The sequence below is a fragment of the Papilio polytes genome, unplaced genomic scaffold, assembly GCF_000836215.1.
Source record: "Papilio polytes unplaced genomic scaffold, Ppol_1.0 DF824102.1, whole genome shotgun sequence".
NCBI classification, from domain to species: Eukaryota; Metazoa; Arthropoda; class Insecta; order Lepidoptera; family Papilionidae; genus Papilio; species Papilio polytes.
The window spans coordinates 2342743-2367014 of record NW_013525102.1 but is presented as its reverse complement, the minus strand read 5'-3'; the positions used below and the strand labels follow the sequence as shown (position 1 = coordinate 2367014).

Genomic DNA, 24272 nt, shown 5'->3' with positions numbered 1-24272 from the left:
ATTTTTATAATTTCAATTTTTAATTATGTGCAGTTTTAAATTGTCATAATTGGTGAGATTTAAATATTTGTGGAGCCAAGATTTTAATTAGTCTCGGGTTTACAGCGGCGATTAAAAATCTTTTGCAGTGAAGGAAATAAGGCGAACAACAGAGCCGAGGGCGGTTTAACGTCTTATACTCTCGTTAACCCTACGATAAGGAAAAAAAAAATGAAATTTCGAGCATAATTAATTATACTTTAAAGATGAAAGCTTTTGAAAAGCTAACGCGTTCTTGTATTGTCTTTAAAGTATAATAATTTTAGACAATAGAACATTTTTAGTCTTAATTTAGAGTATTATTTTTATTAATGTCGGCAAAGAAAGTAAAAAAGAATATTTCGCAAGACGAGTCTCGATTTGTGGTTTTGTTTTAATTTTCGATGTCTAAATTATACTAAGCATATAGACGTTAAACGTACAAGGAATAATGGATGTGAAAATAGTGTAAGATCTTTATATTAAAAATCAAACATTTTCTTTTCCTTAGCAAAGTAGAGTGATAAAAGCATATCATATGTCGTACACTGTCTCGCTGTTAGCTCTTTGTGGAACAAACCACTTATAAGATAATTTACAATTTTTTTTTTTCCAACGCAGATGATTTATTTAATTTAATTGAATCAATTACAAATAATATACCACAATTAACGCTTTTCACAAAATAATCTACTTGTTTTACAATATTTTGTGAATATTTTTTTAAAAAACGTCGGTTTTGGGAAAGGTTAATCAATACTTTTAAAATTTATATCTAGTTAATTATTGTGTAACATAATTTAGATTATTACAAAGTCTGTTTGCAAATAACCTAGAATAGGTTATTCAAAACACAAGTATTACTTAAAATAAGAATTTGACTTTATATCGAAGGACGCATAAATAGCAAACGCGTAGTAAACTCGTAGCAAATACGTAGCATACCCGTAGCGAGCGTAAAACACGCGTGTAGTACTTCTACGCATATACAGGCGTAGCACTTATGGATGGAGAACGGTCCAAGTTGATTAAATTCGTCGGGGTATTAATAGCTATTTGTCAATTGTCATCTGATGAGTGATGTATGATTACTTAATTACTCCAATCGTTAACATGCCAACTTTGAATACTCGACGAAATCGTTTTCGCTTTATTCCCTTCGCAGCATTTAATATTAATGACATTTTAACCACGCACGAAAAATTCATGCACGTTATGAAGGTTTTCACAATTTTTATATATCTATCGTCACGTAACTGTTGTTCGTTCTCGCATTAAATGTATTTAATACGATATGATAATGTTCCTTCGCAATTTGATCGAAGACATTTTAAAAATAAAATTCTTAAGTCCTTTCTTTATGAATCACAATTATTACTAAGTTATTGAAATATACGAGTAATTCGACTAACTTTAACTGAATATTTAGAAAATTTCCTGAATCTGTTATTTACATGCTTTTGTAGTATTTAATTACAAATTTCTGTATTAGCTGACACTTTCGGTTTTTGTCATTTAAGTATTTTTTTATCAATTTGTACAGACTCTTTGTCCGTACTCTTTTTTGCACAGTTTGTTTTTCTTTTCTTTTTTTTTTGTTGCGTAATCCTTATAATACTAGTGAGTTCTTTTTTTTTACGTACATTTTTTTTCACAAATACAATTATACTAATACAAACATCTAAGTATTCACCACTTACCTAATTTAAATAAAGTGAACAAAGACGCGGAAAGATGATGGATGCGTTTATGAAGTTGAAGAAAAAATAAACACGTATACAAAGAAATATTAAGCTCTAAGATCTTCTTGTGTATTTGTTTCTGTGGCATTTGTGTCGTCGACGCGCACCCATATGTCTGCATATTGATCATTCACTACGTGGAATCTGTCAATCGCGTCGCGTATAAAATAAAAGTGTGACGCAAGCATGATCTATGTTAAGCCTTACGTGAATAATGTTCGCAGCATAAATTGTAGGTATAATTAAAAAAATAAAACAGAATCTGCTGTTATCAGAATGCCTCTAAAAACTTATATAAACTTTCGTTCGCGTTGACATGTTTTTGGTTTTGCTTACGCTGTTTTATACTTTTTGTACTGGAAAAATAATAGAGTTTTGACGATTTCATATTTTCATTTGAAGAAATGTAATTATTTTACTGCATAGACAAGAACTTTGTCCATTAAAAATTGTTTGTAGTGCAAACATTCTTTTGTCCGCGTAAGATCCACTGGTTTGTTTCTTAGACAATTTATATAATAGAAACTCTGAATTATTAGTCAAAAGAAACAAAGGGCATTGTTATCCATATAAATGTGAAATCGCGTTAGAGAATAGAGGATTTTGACATAAAAGGGTCCCCTTATCGGTTTTATACGATCCGGTAAACAGAAAAGTAAACGAAATTTATTTTAGCCTTCTTTTTTAAATTAAGCCAAGTGATACAATATTTTAAAGCATATTCTTATAGCAATCCAAGTGATGTATTTTTTAGATACCTATGTTTAATTTTGTCAGCTTGTAGAATAAGGACATGTTTAAAAAGAAACATTTGTCGTTATATAAAATCCGATTTAGTTTTGTCTTGGTAAGACCTAGATTTTTCAACTTACAATAGAAGGAGAAAACAAAAAGTACAGCGGGGTTTTACCTGTGATCCGGCGTAAATTGCGAAAAATAAGATACGTCATTCCGTTTCTTAAAATCCTTTTGATTTAGCTTTCTGTCCTTTTTCTTATTTTTAAAACGCTTTTATTATATAATTCGTTTATTTCTAATGAATGGAAATAAGATGATGTAATAATGTAACTATTCTAGAAGTTCTCAATGAGAGCGGGAACATAATACAAGTGTGAATCGTAAAGCGTAACAGCTGCATAGGAAGTAATGATACCTATTGGAATAGAGCCCGAAATAGGATATTGAAGGTTGTCCGTGCAAAGAACGACTAATAATATGAACGAATGTGATACTGACTACTTTTGTTATGGCCGGTTTCCCAGCTACGTTTCACAATTCGTATGAGTTTTTGATTCGATAACTTCATTAAATGCGTTTTCGAACAATGTAACTTGAATTTTTTTTTATAACATAAGGTGGCAAACGAGCAAGCTGCCACTTGAATCCGCCAAAATGGCGAAGCGACTGCACATAGACATCCGCAATTGCCGATGCGTTGCCTACCCGACAGAGGAGGAGACGCACATAAAGAGGATATTTCCCCTTTCTAAGCTTCTCCTCTACCGTCAAATCCACTTCCACGCACACTTGACGATGCTGGTATGATTTTATAACTGCATAATTACTCTTACATGTTTTGTGTGATTTTACTATAGATTAAAACGAAATAAAGTAAAGAAAGGCATAATTTAACCATGGTGTTAACTTTTTCGTGTTCATCATTGCTATCGATCTCAAAATATTTTTATTTTAATTTTGATTTCCATAAAACTAAATGGTGTCTACCTGTAACCTGCATTATATTCAATTTCAATTTATTACCAGCATCTCGTTCGTAAGCATACAAAGGAAATTACTTTTCTAGACATAATGGCTCTTATAAAAAACAGAAAGAATAGCTGCCATCTATTATTATTAACCTCTATTAGATTTAGTTCTCTTTAATGTCGATTAAGGTCGTCTCTTTTTAATAGTAAAAGATCAGGTATTTTCGTTTTGCAATTTAATAGCGTTTCAATACAAAATCAGGTCAACGTAAAACCCTTTTAAAGTTATCGTATGCGAGTTTTTGTTTATAATACACCACTTGGTAACTGATTTCTTTTTTCAATACGTGAACGCATGAACGAGGTGGAATATTTTTTATGCCTCGCTGTTCTTTCAATTTGTTGATGATCCCTTTGCATATTTCATTCAATAATGTTTCCGGGATACTCTTTATAAATACGAACGTAATGTTAGTTTTTAATATTTTTCATTTATGATATCTATTGTGGAATTCAATGGAAATGGGAAATTATCATACTAATATTATAAATGGTAAAGTTTAGATCGATGTTTGTTAGAGTTTGTAACCTAAACGGCTGCACCGAATCCGATGAAATTCGGTATAGATGTAGTCATGTAATCCCACGCGGATGAAGTCGCGGGCGAAAGCTAGTATTTACATATTCTACTGCTGATAATATCATTCAATGTCTAGTAATTTATTTTGAATCTTTTTAGTGTGCAATTTCATGTCAAACATGCCTGTTTAAAAAAGTTATAGACTTACAAAGGTTTTTGTTATATTAAATTCGAATATACGATCCTGGTTATTGTAATAATTATAAGAGTCATGTAAAATGACTTTTGTTTTTATTTAGTTACATTGTAGTGAAAAAAAAGCTTTATATAAAATTAAGTACATATAATGTAAAGCTTTATAAACTACATGTGCAAAAAGCTACTTGTGAAAAAAGCTGTTCGGTAAAAGCAGTTTTGCCCGCATTATTTATGTTAGTTATTACTTTTTCTAGGGTTTAGTCGGTCACGGTTGAGGTATTAGCTATCCAGTTCTGTTAGCATTACCCGGACTCTGTTTATTTTGCATTCAGAGCGCTATGTTTTTCTACGAACGAACATTTTATAAATTTTGTTCAAAACTAGAAATAAATAAACGTTTATCTTCAAAAATTCCTTTGATATACATTCGAAATTCATTCATTCATTCATTCGTATTAAGGATGTCGAAGATAATATGTGTCATAAAATTTAAAGTATTGACAGATAATAAATGGAATAGCATTTTGAACTTTACCAGAGATGTAGGAATTGACACTTACGAATTATGAAAATTAAACTATTGCATGGAACAATTATACTTACTTACTTATTGCGTTGGCGCAGCGACCCAAAGTGGGTCTTGGTCTCCGACACGAGAGATCGCCAGATTGGGGAGCGGTCGGTAGCACAGCTTACCTACGCTAACCGGCTAAGAAGGACTCGCTGACCAAAGTAGGTTGTGGTCCTCCAGCAATATAGGGGTTGTGCTGCGGACTGACAACCCATCCACGGAAAAAAGTCTCTGTTACGAAACCGACATGGGAACAATTATAAATATAATTTTATTTAAATGCCTCGAGAGGTACAACTAAACTTGAATACCTGTACTTTGATACACATAACATTCTTGAAGATTAAGTTAGTGAGTTGTCTTCAAACTATCCCAGGTTTCTATCCATATAATCATTATACCGTTAAATAAAATTATCTTACGTTTATATAAAAGTTACTAAACTATAATATCATGTATCAACATTTTCTGTATCTTTAACGACGTTTATGGTTATTACAAAAAAAGTGAATTACTTTATGAAAATACTTAATCTAACTTATTTATAAATGCGAAAGTTTGGATGGATGGATGTTTGTTAGAGTTTGTAGCCTTAACGGCTGAACGGATTTCGATAAAATTTGGTACAGATTTATAGAATAACATGGAAGAGCACATAGGCTACTCACTTTTGTTTTTTTTTTTAATACCGCCCGGATGGAGAAGCGGTCGAAAGATAGTCTTCTATAATAATCTTCACTAATGTTAAACTAAGCATTAATAATATATGTTTTTTTGGTTTACTTTGCGTACACGCGAATAGTTAAGTAATGTATGCATAATATCTATATTTACATTTTATGAAGTTCTTGTAGTCTTACTTTTCAGAGAACATAGAAGCTGTATTAATAATCCTTAGTAGTAAATAATTAAATAGAGTAGATGTTCATCATAGGACTTATTAAAGTTTGCGGTACAGCAAACGGTACGACAATATACATATGTGCGGTGTAAAACTTCACGGCTAATTTGCATTTAAGCCGCTAAAGAGAAGAGTGTCGGTTCCCTTAATGCCGTTAGACACGAACGTGCTTTCCTCTTTGTTGGAATTAAATTGTCACTGTTTAAATAAGTAACTATTAAATTAGCTGTTTAAATGTATTGTAAAATTAATCTTTAACATTTATTATATCTGTAAAATATTTTTTATCGATAAGCCACCAAGAAAATTTATTAAAAGTCTATCATTATGTCTACCCCATTTATAGTAGAAATATTTTAACATGTGGATTGTATAAATAAGTCTATGTTAGTGAAGGCTTCTGAACAAATGAGGCAATTTTTCGAACCTTGAATAATGTTTTTCTTGGAACCCTAAAAAGGTTGCCGAATGAAAAAGTCGTGCTATTTTTCATCGATTATCTTGATTTTAAGAAACCTCTCAAATATATCCACTGTCGAAGTTGCTATTAAATATGTTTATATTTGAATTACTTATGTATGTAGGCAATTACGAAAGTTATATTCTCTTTGTTTGGGAGCAAGGAGGTACAATGATAATCTCAGTTTGGGTCTAACATAATGCTTTTGATCTTTACTTACCTGTAACGATAACGTTATCTTAAAGGTTTCAGAGAGGCAAATTATAAATGTACCGTTGTTAGTACTGTACTCGTAAGTCTAAATGTATGACTATTATCGTTGTTTAGATATTTCTTTGTTCGTTTACGCTAAATTAACAATCTTTATTCAGCTGGTTTGTATATTGGTTTATAAAAACATACAGACGAATTGAGTACCTCCTTCTTTTGGAAAGTCGGTCAAAAAAGGAATGGAACATGTTACCTATTTTATAGGTATATTTTGAATCTTTTGCACAAGAGCCGTGTGTACTAAGTATATTTTGTTGCTATCGTTAACGTGCATTGTCACTTTGTTTATAGCTTCTTTATCGATTATACAAAGTATAATTGTTATTTGTTCATAGCGTTTTGTTTTTAATAAATCAAGGTAAAGTTAGGCGGACATTATTTTCGCTGCACTTCTCTATATAAACGTATATTTTCATTGACTTCCTTTAAGTGATGTATTGCCCACGTTATTTGTTGACGATCGTGTGTCGCTCGCGAGATCGTAGCTTATCCCTGATTTATGAACCCTAAGTTTAAATCCTATTTCGAAGCTCAATTTACGTATCTTTGTGAACTTGACATGTTGCGATAAATATTATCTCCTTATGAACTTGAATATGTTTTGCATTATACTGAATTGAAGCTATATTGTGTTTATTGTATTAGACACTTATTATGCTTGGTTCTGTTAAAATATGGATCACACAGATTTTCAAATCTTTCTTATTTTATCAATAAATGAAGAGCCCATGTGATGGTTTAATTTTTTTTTCAGAAATTACTTTCATCTTATCGATCTCTTTACCCATTCAATTTTACAGAACAATTCATTATTGGCTTATTAAATCATGTGTTTTCAATGGTTAAGGTTTTCACCTACTTGTTTGTGACAATCTAATTAGGCGCCACCTACCGAGATTGCTGTGATCGAAACTTGCGGTGTTCGCGGAACCTAACAGCACTGATGCTATCACTAAACTTTAACCCGAGAACACAAAGTCCCTGTAAACTTACATTGTTTATCTGTAAGGAGAACTAAATCAATATGTACAGCATTATGCTGTACAATCACCTGCATAAATTTGTTATATTAAATTTATTCTTTCGTTTCTATATTTGGTCTTTTGTTATAAAATGTTTTCATCGCCTTACTTTATATTCTTCCGTCGAAATTGTGCAATTTAAAAATCTCGATAAAATAATGCGCAGACAAGGTTTAACCTTTTTTATATTGTGTATTCAAAAGGTTCGAATTGATTTGCAAGTCGAGTACCTTCACAGACAATTTCATAAAACGTTCAAATTTACCGTACAAATTAAATCATTCTAAAAATTTCCTTATTGAATAGACTTATTCGGACGAAATCATTTCATCCATCTGACGCTTTGCAAAGTTGATAAGTAATCACATAATTTAGAGAAATGGTTTATCTTGGTCGTCTGTTTGTCAAATAAATTCGCGGATTATTTCAGAAATGGTTTATCAGTGCAAATGATTTAAGAAAAATCTTAGGAATGTTTCATAATTTTCGATCTAATTTGAAGTATGCCATTTCCGGATATATTTAAATGAATTATAAAACTTTCTGCTACAAAATGTTTTATACACATGTTGTCAAAGCTTAGTTTTTATGGATGATTGTTTTTCTTTCCCGGGCTAATAAACACGAGTCAAATAATTTGTCGTTGACGCCCTTTCATCCTTTCTAAGACTCCATTTCCGTTGTAAGACGCTCACCCTCCTGCGACAAACAAATGTTACGTATTCCGCGACAAAATACCTCTATAGTTATATTGTATTGACTACTTGTTCTCTATTTCTTGTGTAAAGAAAAAATAATCAATGGGTACGTATTTTAATGTAACAACTATTTTCAAGTTTTTAGAGTTAGTAGTTTTTTATTGACAACAAGACTAAATGATTAAGGAATTTGGTTTGTTGCGTCTTCAGAAGTTTATTTGGTTCTTAGAAATAGAATATAATTATTTGGCCAAAGATTACGACTGTATAACTATAATATATATGGGTGAGAATTACAATCATATGACCTCGTTAACCGCGTTAGGTGAAATGTTCATATAATTTTTTTCTGGGCAATTTATAAAATGTCAGCTTGAAGCGATAACCATAGTCACGCAACTAAACACAATTACAGTTCGTAAGAAGTTCGTTTGATATCTCAGTAAAAAAAAATAGAAAATAAATTTGAACATAAATCCTAATTTCACCATTTAATAAAAATATTTTGGCCTCAAATAATTTTAAGGACAATTGATCATTGTACTTATAACATAAAGTTCATTTTCGTTTGAGGAACTTAAAGCCGACGTTTCCACAGCGCTTTGCTTTAGACAGCTTATCGGTAGGCTTGCTCTTGACAAAGTTGCCATTTTTTCTTTCCCTTGTTGATTAATGCTTTTTTCGTGATTAATGTGAACGCACTTATCTTAACATACAGTGAATTTCTATTTGAAAAATCGTTTCATAATCCACATGCTATATGAAAAATAAATGATATCTCCATTAAGCCTTTCCAGTTGGAATTTAGCCTTAGGGATTTATTATTCAAACAGCCGATAACTTTGGCCTATCAGCTTGTTTCAGATGCATAGATCTTTCCAAGCGCCGATACCGAATTGTAGCATAGAACTTTAAATTAGGCAGGAACGATTTACGTTTCAAAGTTATTTACGCTTAAACGCGTAGCTGTGTTAAATCTTTTAAATACTCTGTTCTTATAAGAGAAATATAAAATGAAATATAACATTACTTAGACCCAAACTTAAATTATTTGTGATTGAAGCTAAGTTATTTAAATATAAGTAGATATCTTCGAATTTTCAGAATGAAGATAATGATTTTGTGTGGTTTTGACTTAAAAATGTATTTGATGACTTTTTTGACAATGGAAAAAAAACTGCTTTGCTTTTTGTTTAGGTTTTATTTAGTGAAATAGTTTAGTTATATTTCAATTTTAATAGACATATGAAGATTGTTTTATTTAAAGAGCTTTTAAAGTTAAAACACATAAAAGCTCAGACCCAGTTCTTAACCTAAAATAAACTGTGTCGTTAGTTATTGTACGAAAGACAAATGTTTATAGAGACTTCTTCTTCCACAGTATTGTATTTTCAAGTTTTGTCTTAAAATATCGTATCAAAGTTTTTGTTTTCATTACTGTGATTTAAATCTGCTTATATTTATTTTAAATATGATTCGGAACTTTTGAACCGTTTACGCTAATTTCGCTTTGTTATATTCCAACTACTCATTACCTTACAATATTGAGATATTCTGTTATGATTTTGTTACAAATTATTCACTTGAATCAGGTCACATACTTGCAATTTATTAAACAATATTAATAAAGCTTATTCATGAAACAATTTGACATACCTGCCTGCAGTTTCAATATCATTATCTGTCTCGCTACTAAAAATTGAGGGCATCGATAATAAATGCAATTGTTCACTTCATTATTTGCTTCCACGTAGCGAGCGGAATTGGGGCTTTCGGTAAAAGTCGAATTAAATTATAGCTGACAGGCTTCCACTCATACAACAGTCCGCAGATCAATTCCACGGAATTGTTATGTCCCAGACTATTCCGCTTTCCTCGCATGAGTCTCCCGCGATCTATGATTGCTGTTCTACTTAGCTAATATACTGTCTGAGAAACTTCTACATCGTAGTTTGAGACGTAGTTCAAGTGGCATTACATAAAAGACTGTGAATCGTGTCTTCACTTTTATATGTATGACTTGCAGACGTTCACATATGAGGATAAAAACTTTTACCCGTTTAGTTGGAGACATTTTCATTGTTCTTTGCATTTTTATTTAATGTTATTTTCAAATGTTATTCGTTATTTTCAATTCGGCCATGCGACTATATTGTAATTGCGTTAGCTTTCCAATTAATCGACACGCGTGTGAGGGGATTTTCAGTAACTAAAAAAATAATTTGCATAACTTGATTTTTTTTTAAATAACATGATTCTCTTGCCTCACTGTTTCGCATTGGTATTTATTTAAAAAATTCAAATGTCCATACGTTGTACAAGATAGTTTCACATTTAGCTGTAGTTAGTTTTTTTTATTTTTCAAGAAGTATTTATTAAACTCGAGCCTTATTTTTAAGTTATCTATACTATAATATAATAAAGCGTAAACACACACTACTTTGTGGCGTAGGATGTCAGCAATCACAGCATATTTTTAAATGATTTTTTCTTTAATAAAAAGCCCTACACTTACGACATGCATTTTTTCACGCTATTTAACTTAAGGGTAAATAAATTGGAAAAAAACTTTCATGTGGGAAAGGGACCATTAACTACAAGCGGCTAACATTAAGGAAGCAAGGTAAATATTGTAATTTTGATAATTGTAATTGAGACTTTGACAAATGTAAACAAAAATCAAAGTTTTTTTATAATTCCATGCGGATGAAGTCGAACGGGAACAGCTAGTAATTAATAACATTGAAGACATTTATGAGTTCAATTGATTTAACTGCTTTGATTATACCAATTATCTAAAATTAAATGAAATCCTTTTCGGCACTTACATAACAGTATCCAATAAAGATTTTTCTTCTCTATGTTTTAGATATTCGGCGCACGTAACTATTCGCTACCAGTTTTTAGAAATTCGCCCGACCCGCCTATGCTAGTATATTTAGTCCTTTCTTTTATATACTTTTCCGCATGAATTTCCACACCCAATCCCAGATCGGATTAAAAGTTACACTTTGTATTGGTAAAGTCTACCATTTTATGTTTTGTTTCTTCTTGTTTCCAATTTGTTCTCGCTTTCGGAATCCCCGTTCGGAACGTGAAATGAAAAGAATTAAATCGCCGGCCGATATTAACGTCAGCTTGGTGCTTCACACAGCATACAAAGAATTTGCTTGGAGTTATTTGTACCTGTGTGTTTTGTTAAAATTTTAACATTGAATTAAAGAATGAACTGGGTTGTGGACATATCCGTATAGAAGGTATATTTCTAAATATAAAGGAATTCTTTTTATTATTAAATTTCATAATATTGATCTTGATGTTTATCTTGTGATACCTTATTCAGAATTTTGAAGATTTATACGAAGCCTGTAAAGATTTCTTGACGAGTGTCACCTGTCCAAAAGTTTGTCTTTCGATAAAGAACTTTTGTTTTCTACTTTGAAATTTTATTTTATCTCGATATTAATGAATAATGTTTCTTAATGCACAAACCAATAACGATTTTGGGATTGTTATCTTGAAGTTAGATACAAATGTTTACACTCAGGGAAGAATCTTCTCGAGTGAAAATTTGTTCATTTGGTTTCACATTTTCACCCATCCGCAATAGATACGAGGTTTCGAAAGTTTGTAGAGTCGGCGACGAGTTAATGTCGGAGGAGGCGTCCGCATAAATGCAGGAAACTTTCTGCAGTTGAAGTTTCTTTGATAACTACGCCTTCGAGAAGTACGTGAACTTGCATACCGCTTCAATAAATTTGACTAATTGCAATGCCCTGGAACACGAAAAGAATGCGCGAACACAATGCATCTCTGAATCTCCAAACATATTTTTAGAATAAATTAATGATCATCACTGTCATCACCAACTTATTATATGTCTCCACAGAGAGACACGGAGCCTAAGTTAGGGTGACTAGGCCATAGTCAACCACGCTGGACCAGTGCGGGTTAGTTGACTTCACTCATATGAAAATTCGAAAAATCGACAATCAAATTGGTACCCGATGAAGCCAAGACCTGTAGATTACAAGTCACGTGATTAAACCACTGAGCCACCGACGCTCTAATGCTCTTATTAATATATTAATAAGAGTTATATTAATATCTCTTATATTAATGATCATTCCTTTTACATTTTTCCGATTGTCAAGTGAGTAACTTGACCGAATTGGTACATTATAAAATCAAGGTTTTAGTAGATTGTACAAAGTGGAATTAAAAATGTATTAAGAAAAGAGAAGAAACAATAATTTCGTTCAATTGCATGGTTAATACGGTACTATATTTATCTAGCTTGTGCAAACACTGCGGTGTTCACTTACATAAACTGACCGAGCGCAACGATATCAGAGTAAAGTTAAGAAGTTAGTGTAAACAATACTGAATGTATACCGTGAAATAGCTAGATTAGAAAACAAGTTGATTATTGCAGAAAAGTCTTGCTATTCCTGATTCTAGGAGTAAATAAATTAAATGCATTTAGCATTGAATTATTTTCAGAATTTACTGCATAATTAATATTGTATTAGACTACAGTAAAGTCGAAAAGTTTTTATAAAATTAGTATATGACTTGCGATATCATTAATAATTACTTGTTTGCGTTGTTTTGAGTTATTAATGTTTTAATAGATGTTACATCATGTTAATTAAAGCTAGTTAACAATTCATACTGTCTAATAGAGTAAGACTCTGCTTAAATGTTACATGAATAAAGCGTGATATTATATGAAATTTTGTTATGAATTGCTTTTGCATTATGACTAGTTCTTTAATAATAGTGAACTGTATGTTTTATTAACTGGAAACAATTTATTTTTTACAAACCAGATTTTCAAATAGTTAAATTTATAACATAAACTAAGTAAAATTACGGAATTTGCACTACTTTCATTTGATCTTAGTATGACCCGGTTATCAAACGCAACAGAAAATTCATGTTAGTTATTTCAGTAGAAGTAGTCTACAAGTGCATTTACTCGAAGTCGCGTGTAAATTTATTCATTTTAAAAAAAGATTGCTTTAAAACGAGTTACTGTGATGGTATTTATACAGTTATAGATGTACTATTAGGGATTTCAGAATTATCCATTTATTACGGGACACCTGTACACTATATTTAGATTGAAGAAAGTATGGATGGGTTGTGTGAAAGAGGATATGCTTAAGAAGGGAGTGGATTAGATATGACGGCTCATAGAAATGTATGGAAGAGTAGCATACTGTACCAACCCTCCGTAGGGACAAGGGTAAGTTTATGATGATGATCATGTATACTCATTTAAGCTAAATAGCGTGTCACAAAGTCACGATATATTCGTAAAATAAAAATTATCAAGTATGTACATACGTAACGTAGTAAGCTTACAGTACTAATGGCAAAGCTGCTAATGGTCCCATTTTGTTTGTCCCGACCAAGTTTTATTTAAGACGCACTCAGACCTAACAAATGAGTTCTTTATTGATCATCAGTTTTGTCCACACATTTTCCTTAATGGATTCTGGCACGATACTGCGAGACGCAATTGTTTTTACTAAATTACGAATGAGAGCGTGTCTGCACTCTACGGTTATCATTTGTCATACCGAATTACATTATCCCAATTGTGTATGTGCTTTTTACACAATGAACTCCTTGGTACTTGGTGTTTGTTTAGTTGGAACCCTAGCAACATAAAAAACAACTCGAGATAAAAAAAGAAATATAAAAATAAATACTACAGATTATATAAATGCCAATCATATCCAGAGAAAGGATGAGTAGAGCCGTAGGAATTCCATTTAAGAGTATTCTAAGGTAAGGGTATGAATTGCTCAGTGAAAATATTTAAACGAGAATTAAAGACGTGGCTAAAAGGAAAACTTGGCGTATTTATTAATTCACAATTATTATTGAATTCAAATATATGTGACCCACTCATATTTTCATTTATTCCATTCGTTCATAATCTATACAACGGATAACAAAGTTCAACACAAGTTACTTGCACAAAATAGCTTTTCAATCCGTGTATCGAGGACATGTGCACGCTAGATCATCCGCTTTCCTTATCGAATCCAAACCTACGACGTCGAACTTAGATCGAAAAACCAACATTCTGGAATGTTTGCAACATAGTGACAGTTCACGGAAATATACGTATCCGCCGTCACATATTACGCGACTTACCTGAAACTGATAGTAAATTCTTAAATTATAGAACTATTTTTTTTTGTGATACTTGCAAAAAATATTGTCTGTCCAAAAAACCATGACGTTAATAATTGCTCGAGATTAAACTAAAAAAAAGTTTCGGGGTTACATCAAAGAATAAAAATAGACTATTATGTCATAGAGTAGATGAATACCTTATTTAACTCTACTCTATGGTGCTGCTGAATGCATAAAAATAAACATAACATTTAATACCATATTATATAACTGAATTGTACTTTACAGTTTTGTTCTAATGGCTATATTTCTGATTGAAATGGCGCCCGACTGAAATCCTCCGTTGTACGAGTGCTTATTACGGACGAACTAAGTTCAATATCTTTTATCGCGGCATTGCAGAGGGGAATGGAACGTCGTATCGTATCCTGCCAGTTCCGTAAAAGACCACTGTTGCGTTAAATTATGTTAAATTTATTCACTGTTACTATATATTTATTGTCCATTAAATACCGGCTTAATAATCTTATTGGACTTATATTGGAACGATAATATCGCTATTGTTGCTTCAATATTTACTAAAACCATGAATCTATTAAGTTTACACCTAATGATTAGATAATTGTTACTTAAACTTTACGTTTGGCAAATTTTTTCTATAATTACATTTAAAATATAATTTATTAAAAGGGAAGTGACTCTTTGAAGTGGAAATGTTGATTGGAGATTATTCGGTATGCGTTCCATAGCAATTACAACTTGCTTGGCTAAAACTAGAGAACATATTGAAATATTGACTTGAAATAAACCGAAAGAGAATTTGTTCGAGAAAATATCTCTATACAGCACTCCGTGCCCTGACAGTACGATAATATATTTGTTTTGGAAAACCGCTATTGTTTTTGCAAACAATATAATAATTTATTATCCTCGACATCCGTACAACAGTTAATTAGTTAATTTAAATCAATGAAACTGTTTTAATGGATGAAAATCTTTACAAAATATTCTCGAATTACTATTTTATTGGTATAAATACACCTCAATAAATTTTAACTATACTGACAACTTTATTCACGTATTTCATACTGATTAAATTTAAAGGAATACAATTTCTGATAGCCTGGATTCGGTTCAACTGCTTAACATACCAAGACGCCGATTTCAATTATTTCATAGCTGTTACTCGCGACTTCATCCGCGTTAAATTAAAAAATAATAAAAATGTTGTCTATGTTACTGATGACGTAGTTTTATAACAGTTAAAGAATTTTTAAATCGGCCCAGTAGTTTATTGAGTTAATTATATATATTATATAGATAGTTATTTATATAGTATAGATTAAAAAAAAAAAACGTAACTCCTTATCAGGATTTACTTATGTCCAAAGACAAAATTGATTGTATACCGGATAGGATCCCGTTTTGAACCGCTCTTGAATGGACATTCTAACAATAATAGGGATGGAGAAAAGTAAATCAGGATTCAGGAAGCTATTTACCTATTATGTTTTAACTACATACAACCGCGTAAATTAATTGTCCACCAGAATTATGTAAACAAGCCCATGTTTAAAGACTCGTAATCAAACCGATGAATTTTCAACCCTTTACAAAACAATGCTATTCTTAAATAAATCATTTTGCTCAAAACAATCATGTGATTACGCAAACGAAAAAAAAAATGTTTCATCATTCCTTCACAATCAAAAAAGGAAATGTATTTATTTGAATATATGAGGAAAGCTATAGTGAAAAAGTTTTATTTTATTTTTATTTTTTATAACCTTTACCTTTTACGGACGATACAAATTCAATGAAAACTAAAATAAAAAGATATGACAGCACTCTGTTTGAATTGATGGCTATTTCCACTTCAAACTTTTTATTTGAATACAAATTTCGTTTTTCATAGATGAAATTTCATCTTTCAGAAATTAATATTTCATGAATGTCGTTTTATGTTTTACGGTAACGACACGAAAATAAAACAAACAGAATGTCACATTGAGGCAAAAAGGCTGCCGCGGTCTGCACAAAAACTGAGTGAGAAAGTAACCGAAAGAACTGTAAAAGGAAGATGATTCTGATTTTTTATTCTCAGTTTGTGAATATTCGCGGCAGATTAATTACATTTTTACAGTAAATTATTTAGACGAGAAATAATTCTTAAGTGTCCTCAAAGAATAACAGTATAAAAGATTAAACTGTCTGTATTAATATTCTGAGAAATTATCATCCTTCTTTACATGTTCTTAGAAAATCACTGTGAAATATCTTAAAAACAAATTTTTGTTAACGTCAAGATTATTTTGGGAATTGATACATTAAACTCTTGTGAGTCTTCAATATTTTACTTTTCGTAAAATTTCCATTTTTAATTATATGATATCATGTAACGGTGACTATAGTTTTAAGTGGATGTAATTTCCATTCTAGAAGAAAACCTAAATTCACCTTCTGTATGTCTTCCATTTATGGAGAAAAAATACACGGCTTTGATATTCCAAAAGTTGTGAATGGTTAAATGTTCTTTTGATTTTCTCTGTCCCTAAACTGCGGTCGGGAGGTTCGGGAAAATATTATTTGGAATTCAACGGGATCTGCCATAAGTAGTAAAAAGGTCACATAAAACATAAGGCTTAAGTTTCTGTTATTCAGAAAGCGTGACGTAAGATCGGAATATTTATTCAAGAACATTACCATTTAGAAATAGTAATGTCTGGATGTGGCAGGCTTTTAAAATATACTGCACATTTCAATTGGTAATAAACATTATATTTTACTTGCATGTTATATTTCTTCGAAAATTGTAAACGTAAAGAAAAAATTAATAGGTAAGGTAAACGGTAATGTTTAACCAGAGTTTGTCTTAATGACATTGATAAAATAATGTTTGTGAAGTTATACAAAAAGGTGTAACAAGGGGGTCATAATTTGTTCAAGAAACTGCAATAAAAAGATATAAAGAAAGATGATTAAAAAGTATTTAATGCTTAATTTTCTTCTTTAATGTAAGATGAAAAAAAGAGTATTTAAGAGTCTTTTACACATAATGGCGTACCTGAGTAGACCACGATAAATTATCTATTGTACGACCCTAATTCAACAGGCGCCGTTTTTGTTCAATTCTTCGATTCAATGTCAATGGAAAATTTATTACCTTCCCTTAGTGAATTCAAATATGGCTGATTATATTAGAAAGGTTAAATGTTCTGCTCACTCAGGTGAAGGAAGCTAATTTTCATCTTTCATTTTGTACGACTCAAGGACTGAAGTTTTCTTATGCCATTTATTACAGATAGCACGTACCATTGCTGGGAGTGAAAATATCAACACGTATATTAATATTGACACCTGCCTAGGAAATTTCCGGCGAAAGGAAATTGCTTACCTCTAAATAAACATGACTCGTGAAAAATTTTAAGAGGATCACCGGGAAAAGCGATTCTATAGGTTCTTCGGCACGAAAACAGATTTTTTACCTTTTCGGTCTATGGTTTTGATAAGTATTTCGTCCTGATACGAGGCCATATGATAACATCTAATTAAGGATGACGTAGTCAGAAAATCACCAAACTGATTTTACTTAAACAATATTTCGACAGCATTTAGTGGGTAAAATTTCACAAACTATGATAAACGAGATTTTAATTAATTGTCAAACAAGCTGATGTATAAATATCTTTAATCAATCCCGATGTTATAATTAATAAAATCCGAACAAGGTAGAAAATAACATAATCAACTCTATTTACAACTTAATTTACTTGTAAGATTTTAATTACACAGTTTTCAGGTAATTAGGGTTTAAGTTAAGATTAAGAAAACTGTTCTCATTATCCGATCAATACAAATCAATATACAGATGTGAAAGAAATCGTTAGAAAGTACCATCATATCATACTTCACACTTAATATTATAAATTTAAAAGTTTAGATGGATGGATGAATGGATAGATGGATGTTTGTTAGAGTTTGTAGCCTAAACGGCTAAACCAATTTCGATAAAATTTGGTACAGATATAGAGGATAGTCTGGAAGAACAGATAGGCTACTCCCTTTTATTTTTTTAATCCCACGAGGACGGAGTCGCAGGCGAACGCTAGATTTATATAAAACTTACAGCATAATATAAAAACATGTATCTACAAAATAATTGGTACATTTTGTAGATAAGACGGAACATTTCGAGTTGTGGCTTTTATTTTTTTTTTGCGCAACGAACCATCAAACGTCTTTAACCTTTTTGTTCACATGGAATTGACACCGATCTATTAACTTTAATGAAGCGTTACGGAAAGTCTCATATCATGACAATTTTCTTGAATGAAAGGACAATGTTATGAATGAAACATTAGATATTATTTTCTTGCAATGATTTAGTTTAACAAAAAAACTACACGATTTACATATAGTCGTATGTAATCTTTGTTAATTCTCGAAAACTCTCAAATAAATTATTAGTTTCTAGCCGAGTCTATATAAATTATAACGTAATTCGAAACAACACATGTTGTCCTAATACTATTAATCCTAAGTGGTATGCGAAGCCAATCGTTGATGGCATAAATGTTGTAATTGCAAGTTTGATGTAATTGTCGTTCGAGATATTCAAATCAAGATGTATTGAAGCGTTGACAGGACCGGACGGCGTCTAATGTTGAGTAAAGTTCTAAGCGGAACCTTAATCTGTTGGGTATTCGATTCAACAACGCAGGATCGACGTCGATCGGTTGACCTCACACATTTCTCCAATTCGCCTTCGCTCGTTACATTTGTGTATCCAATCCCATCCATCATTTTGCGCATGAATTATGCCACCTTTTTACGACATAGAATTTTCTGATAATGATATGCCATGAACGTTTTCATAAGATTGGAAAAGCTCTAAAATATTCCATTTTTATTATTATTATTTGAAATTATACTTCAAGGCCTCATTAAGATACTGTCATATTTATAATTTAAAAAAATGCGTATTTCTTTGTTTATGGTATTTGGTAGATAAAATCTATGGCTACAAATGTATTTGTTTTTACTTAAATATTCTGAAATTAGAACAGAGATTTTGTATTAAATGTAATCCTCTGCCAGTTTCAATTTATATTGTTAACTAAAGGATGGGCGTAAGCTTTCACTTGTAATTCCCAGCAATTAATTCTAAACGGATCATTTAGTTTGTTAATGTAACTGAAAACTTGATAAAGAGCCGTTTTGTGCTTCAATAATATAGGCGTGACATGTTGATGGCCGGACTTCGCAAGGGTCTAATCTGTCACTTCTATACATTTAATAGTCTGCCGAGAACATTGTGAGAGAACTATCAATTACGATTACAAGCAAGCTAACAATTTGTAGATATTTAAATTATTTTGTACTTATTATTTTATCATAAACTGTTTTGAATTTCTACAAAATGAACACGAGAAATATTTAGACAGAAACCAGTCATGAATTTTTAGGTCACTTTACAAGAGTTTCTTTGTAGATCTCATATGGGGATAAATGTATAAAAGTGTTTATTTTTGCAAATACTAGCTTCTGCGACACTTTTGGCGCAGAATTAAAAAAAAGTTCAATAGCTTACGTATACTTCTAGAATATCCTCTAAATCTGTACTAAATATAATGCTTAAGATATTCATCGAGATAAGTTGGGCGTTAACATCCATTCCTACGTAAAAACTTTCGCATTTACAATATTAAGTAAAATTTGTGACCATTACAATGTAATGTAATTTAATTGCACCTCTAAGACTAACAATATGTTAATGCCAATTTTATGTTTAGGTAAATTGTTGTATTAGATTCATTACGCAGTTTATTGCATTCTCCAGTCATTACAAGTGATGTGCACATACTCGTAGTAATATCGTTCAAGTACCGTTCGCTTTGGATCACTGGCTTGCGAATCAGTTGCACGATTAAACGCATGTGCCGTTACATTACTTGATTACATCAGTGCGGTGGAAATTTGATTGACCTATTAAATTCTTAACAAATAGAATTATAACATTTTTTTTTCTTGAATTTCCGAACTAACGATGAATGACTGTTTGAAATTATTAGACAGGTAATTATGTATCGAGATTACTTAAATATCAAACGCTTTAGCAAAATTTTACGAACGACCTAAATCTATCAAGGAATCTTTAAAGAAAATACTTCTATAATATTCACTTAACTTACTTATCCAATTTAAGCATTTTCGCACACACATGTATCTGATCGTACTTTAAAGACTATGTATTGATAACGTATAAAAAACCAACTAAACAATTAGATCGGTATTTACAAAATCATAAAACCTTAAATACAGTCTGAATATTACAATTACTAATGTCAAAATATCATTATTATCTTAACGTCTGTGGAGATATAATTATCGGTACATTACACGTCATACATAATGTAACAGGCGTGTTTATATTCAGCAAAATCATTAATTACGCACATAGATATATCTCATCTCCCGATACCGCTATTTGGACTTAATTAATTGATAAGATATTAATTGAACAATAACACATGAGCTGCGTAAATACCGCACTCTGATAAAAGGAGTGATTGTCTCGGGTTTCTTATCGATTTGCCGTATCCTTCCCTTTTCTGTAGATTATATTTAATGATTCTTAGAAATAGAACAGAAAAAAACTCGATTTTCATTAATATTCCAACGTTTTCGAGGGTTTTAGCATTTAGTTGAAGTAATGACCGCAAGAGTGCTGGGCCTTGATTGGCGCCTTTTATATGCAAAGGCGGGTGATAGCGGTCGTTGAGCGATAACAATCTCGGAAACTACTAAACCTTTATAGATCCGATCTACGGAGCCGTAAGTAACTCTTTGTGATGCTGCTGCAACGCTTAATTCTCGTAATTTTCATTTGACAAAAGCACGTCCGACTTAATTTGGACTGTTTTATCTACCCATGACTATCGTAGACTAAGAGAAAAGTCTCTTTGTTCGTTCGTTTAAAACAATAGCAACGTTTGGCTTTTCTTTTCTGTCAATTGTTAAAGGAAATAAAGAATTTTCGACATGTATTGTGGTCACCATTATTGTTGTGACTCTAGCATTAGCTTTTGCTTAAGATTTTTCCAACTGCGGACATTGTAGTACTCTTTTAAACCCGTGAAAAAAGTTGTCTTGATTAACTTGCGGTTTTTAAATATTAAACATATTTATTACTAACTCGGTAAATGCAAAAAATCTAATTTATATTTAAACGCTTCATCATGACGAAAAAATCTCCTGTGATCCGTCCTTCAAAATTATATATCGTTTGTACTATGTAATAAGCAGATATGAAAACATTTACAAGTAATGTTTGAGTAAACATTTAACGTTCCTATTTCAATCATTTTCCCCAAGATCACTTTTATTGTTACGTCTTTATCGTTTCTATTGGCCTCTTAGAAGATATTTCCTCGATGTTTCCAAAGAAAAATAATCACAATTCGTACAAAAATACACCGATAAGTAGACAGTTCGCCGAGCGAGGGCGGGAGCCTAATTTCGCTCCGTTGGCCAAGTTGGAGGCAGTACAATAGGTTATTGCTGGAATTAATATCAAGTCGTCGCGTGGAGAGAATGAAAATAACTTACGATATTGATTCACAATGAAGTTAATAAGCAAAACAACCTTTAATTTTACAATAATTACATCATAGTACATGTGAAAATCATACTATCTTATTTCTTACTTCTAAGTAATATTATAAATGCAAAAGTTTAGATTGATGGATGGATGTGTACTAATAAAACTGCTTAACGGATTACGATGAAATTTGACATTTTTAAGCTTGTTATATTTCCGCTCGGGAGAAGTCGTTTGCAACACCTAGTATACAAAATAAAAGTTCCAGCAATTTCATGAATCTTGAAACAAGAGAAAGAGGTATTGTCTGTAATGGTTATCTATTTTTAATCTAAAAATAAACTTCATATACATGAAACCCGAAATTATTTTAAATACCTCGGAATGGACAGTACTGGCAACGATACCTGAAAATTATGCACAGACAGGTTTCCATCGAAATTCGTTTACCCTTTCGAAATACAATTTACATATTTAATTTACCAATATAAAAGTATACTATGAAGTAAGAAATTTCTGGTATAAGTCTTAAAGATTTTTGTCGTTTACCTAAAAATTAAACATTTTGAATATTACATTATTAATTGGATCTTCAGTTTTTATACGTTGAAGGTTGAATCTAATTCTGGCTCAAATCGTAAAAATATTCAACACAACTATGCAATAAATGTTTAATAGTGTCACGAATATAAATGTATTATTGGCACTCGTTTTTATCCACATGCTACATGTATGCATATTTCAAGTAAATCCCATATTTCGAGCAGCCACCCCAAAGATTTTTTGCATAATATTCGCATATTTGACGGAAACATCAAAGTGTAGAAAACACAAAGCATTCTGCTCCTTGTGTGCTAGCATAGATTGCCGTGCACAATATTATGTTTTATATCTTTGTTTGCTTGTGTAATGCACATTTCTTTGTGGTTTACTGGAACTTTTGTGTCGAATTTACAACCGGAAGGATATAGAATTTAGGTTTCAGCTACTTCATCCAAAGGCAAAAAGTAAGTCTGTGGGATCATTTTATTACCTTTTATATTCAGTATTCTTAAAACTAGAACGATAAATATTTCGTTTTGTGTAATTTTCTTTTCAATTATTCTGCATTAATACAAATTACAATGACCCATGTGTTAAAAAAATTGAAAGTAAAAATAAATTCTTAAATGTAATTCGATTCACATTTATATAATTTTAGAGCTTAACATAAATTCTTACCAGCGTTAATGTTTTAAATTTTAAATAATAGCTTACAATAATCACATGGAAAACGCATTCGCTTCTCGAAAAACCAAAACTTTTCCTCTCTCCATGTTCTCATAAAAAGAGTAAAAACTCCCAACGGCACAGTCCTGTTGTTCTTAGCGCTCGCTCGCCGAAGCTTTATTGCAAACACCGTACGATAAATATCAGGCTGAGTTGCGGCGTAGTATTTGCACTGCACTCGGATCATTATAACCGTTTTAAACATTTCTCTTTTTAAATGTACCTCTTTGTCTCCTCCAGTAAACGTTGTAGACGGGAACAGCGTTTTCACTCAGTGGATATGTCAAAAAAGTAATGCTTTAAGAGTAAAGTCAACATTACGGCTTCTGTATTTAATTAATGTCGAACGGTTAATATCTATTGTTTAATAATTGTTCAGTTGTTCAATTGTTTTAGAATGTACATGGTTCCAATAATCTGGCACAAATGATGATAATTGAATTACTATAGCGTTAAATATATAAACGTGTACGTCCAAAAGCACTTACAAGTCCGTCGTCGTCATTAGCATGAAAAATGACTCACGTGCACTAGACTTTGCATATTTTATTAAACGACAACCGAAAGTGTACTTAAGTTCTATTTACCTTTCCTTTTACCTTTTCCTGACTTATAACAGACCATTGTGTAATATTTACTCTTCTATTATGATACGTTTTAGGTTACATTTCGGAATATACGTAGTACAGATACATATAGTACAGATGCATATTCTAAAACATTTAAGCTGAGAGATGTGAAAAGCGCATTCTTGTAATCCACTCCTGACCTACATCCATTCATCCGAAATAGGAAAGCTGTTGCGCTCACTTTACACTGTAGATCAATCCGACCCATTATTTTATTATGCTAGAGTCTATGGCGTAGTGGTTAAGTTCAGTGAAATTGTAATTGTAAATCCTGGGTACGAACGTTCCCATATATCAATGTGTTTTTGTTTTTTGAATACAATTTTAACAGTGGTAGTGCCCGCTTAAACATCTTATCACATTCGTGCTAAGAGTCGGGCCGGCACGCCCGGTGTAATACCACGACCACACAGAAGACAGGCGTGAAATGGAACCAATGCCGTGTTTTGTCTGAT

At 31.6% G+C, this 24272-nt stretch overlaps 1 protein-coding gene across 6 annotated transcripts in view; it reads left to right on the top strand.

Annotated features, from left to right (window-relative positions):
* Positions 1–24272, top strand: part of LOC106099735 (neural-cadherin) — a 253995-nt gene that overhangs the window by 112677 nt on the left and 117046 nt on the right. The gene's annotated exons all lie outside the window — the stretch shown is intronic.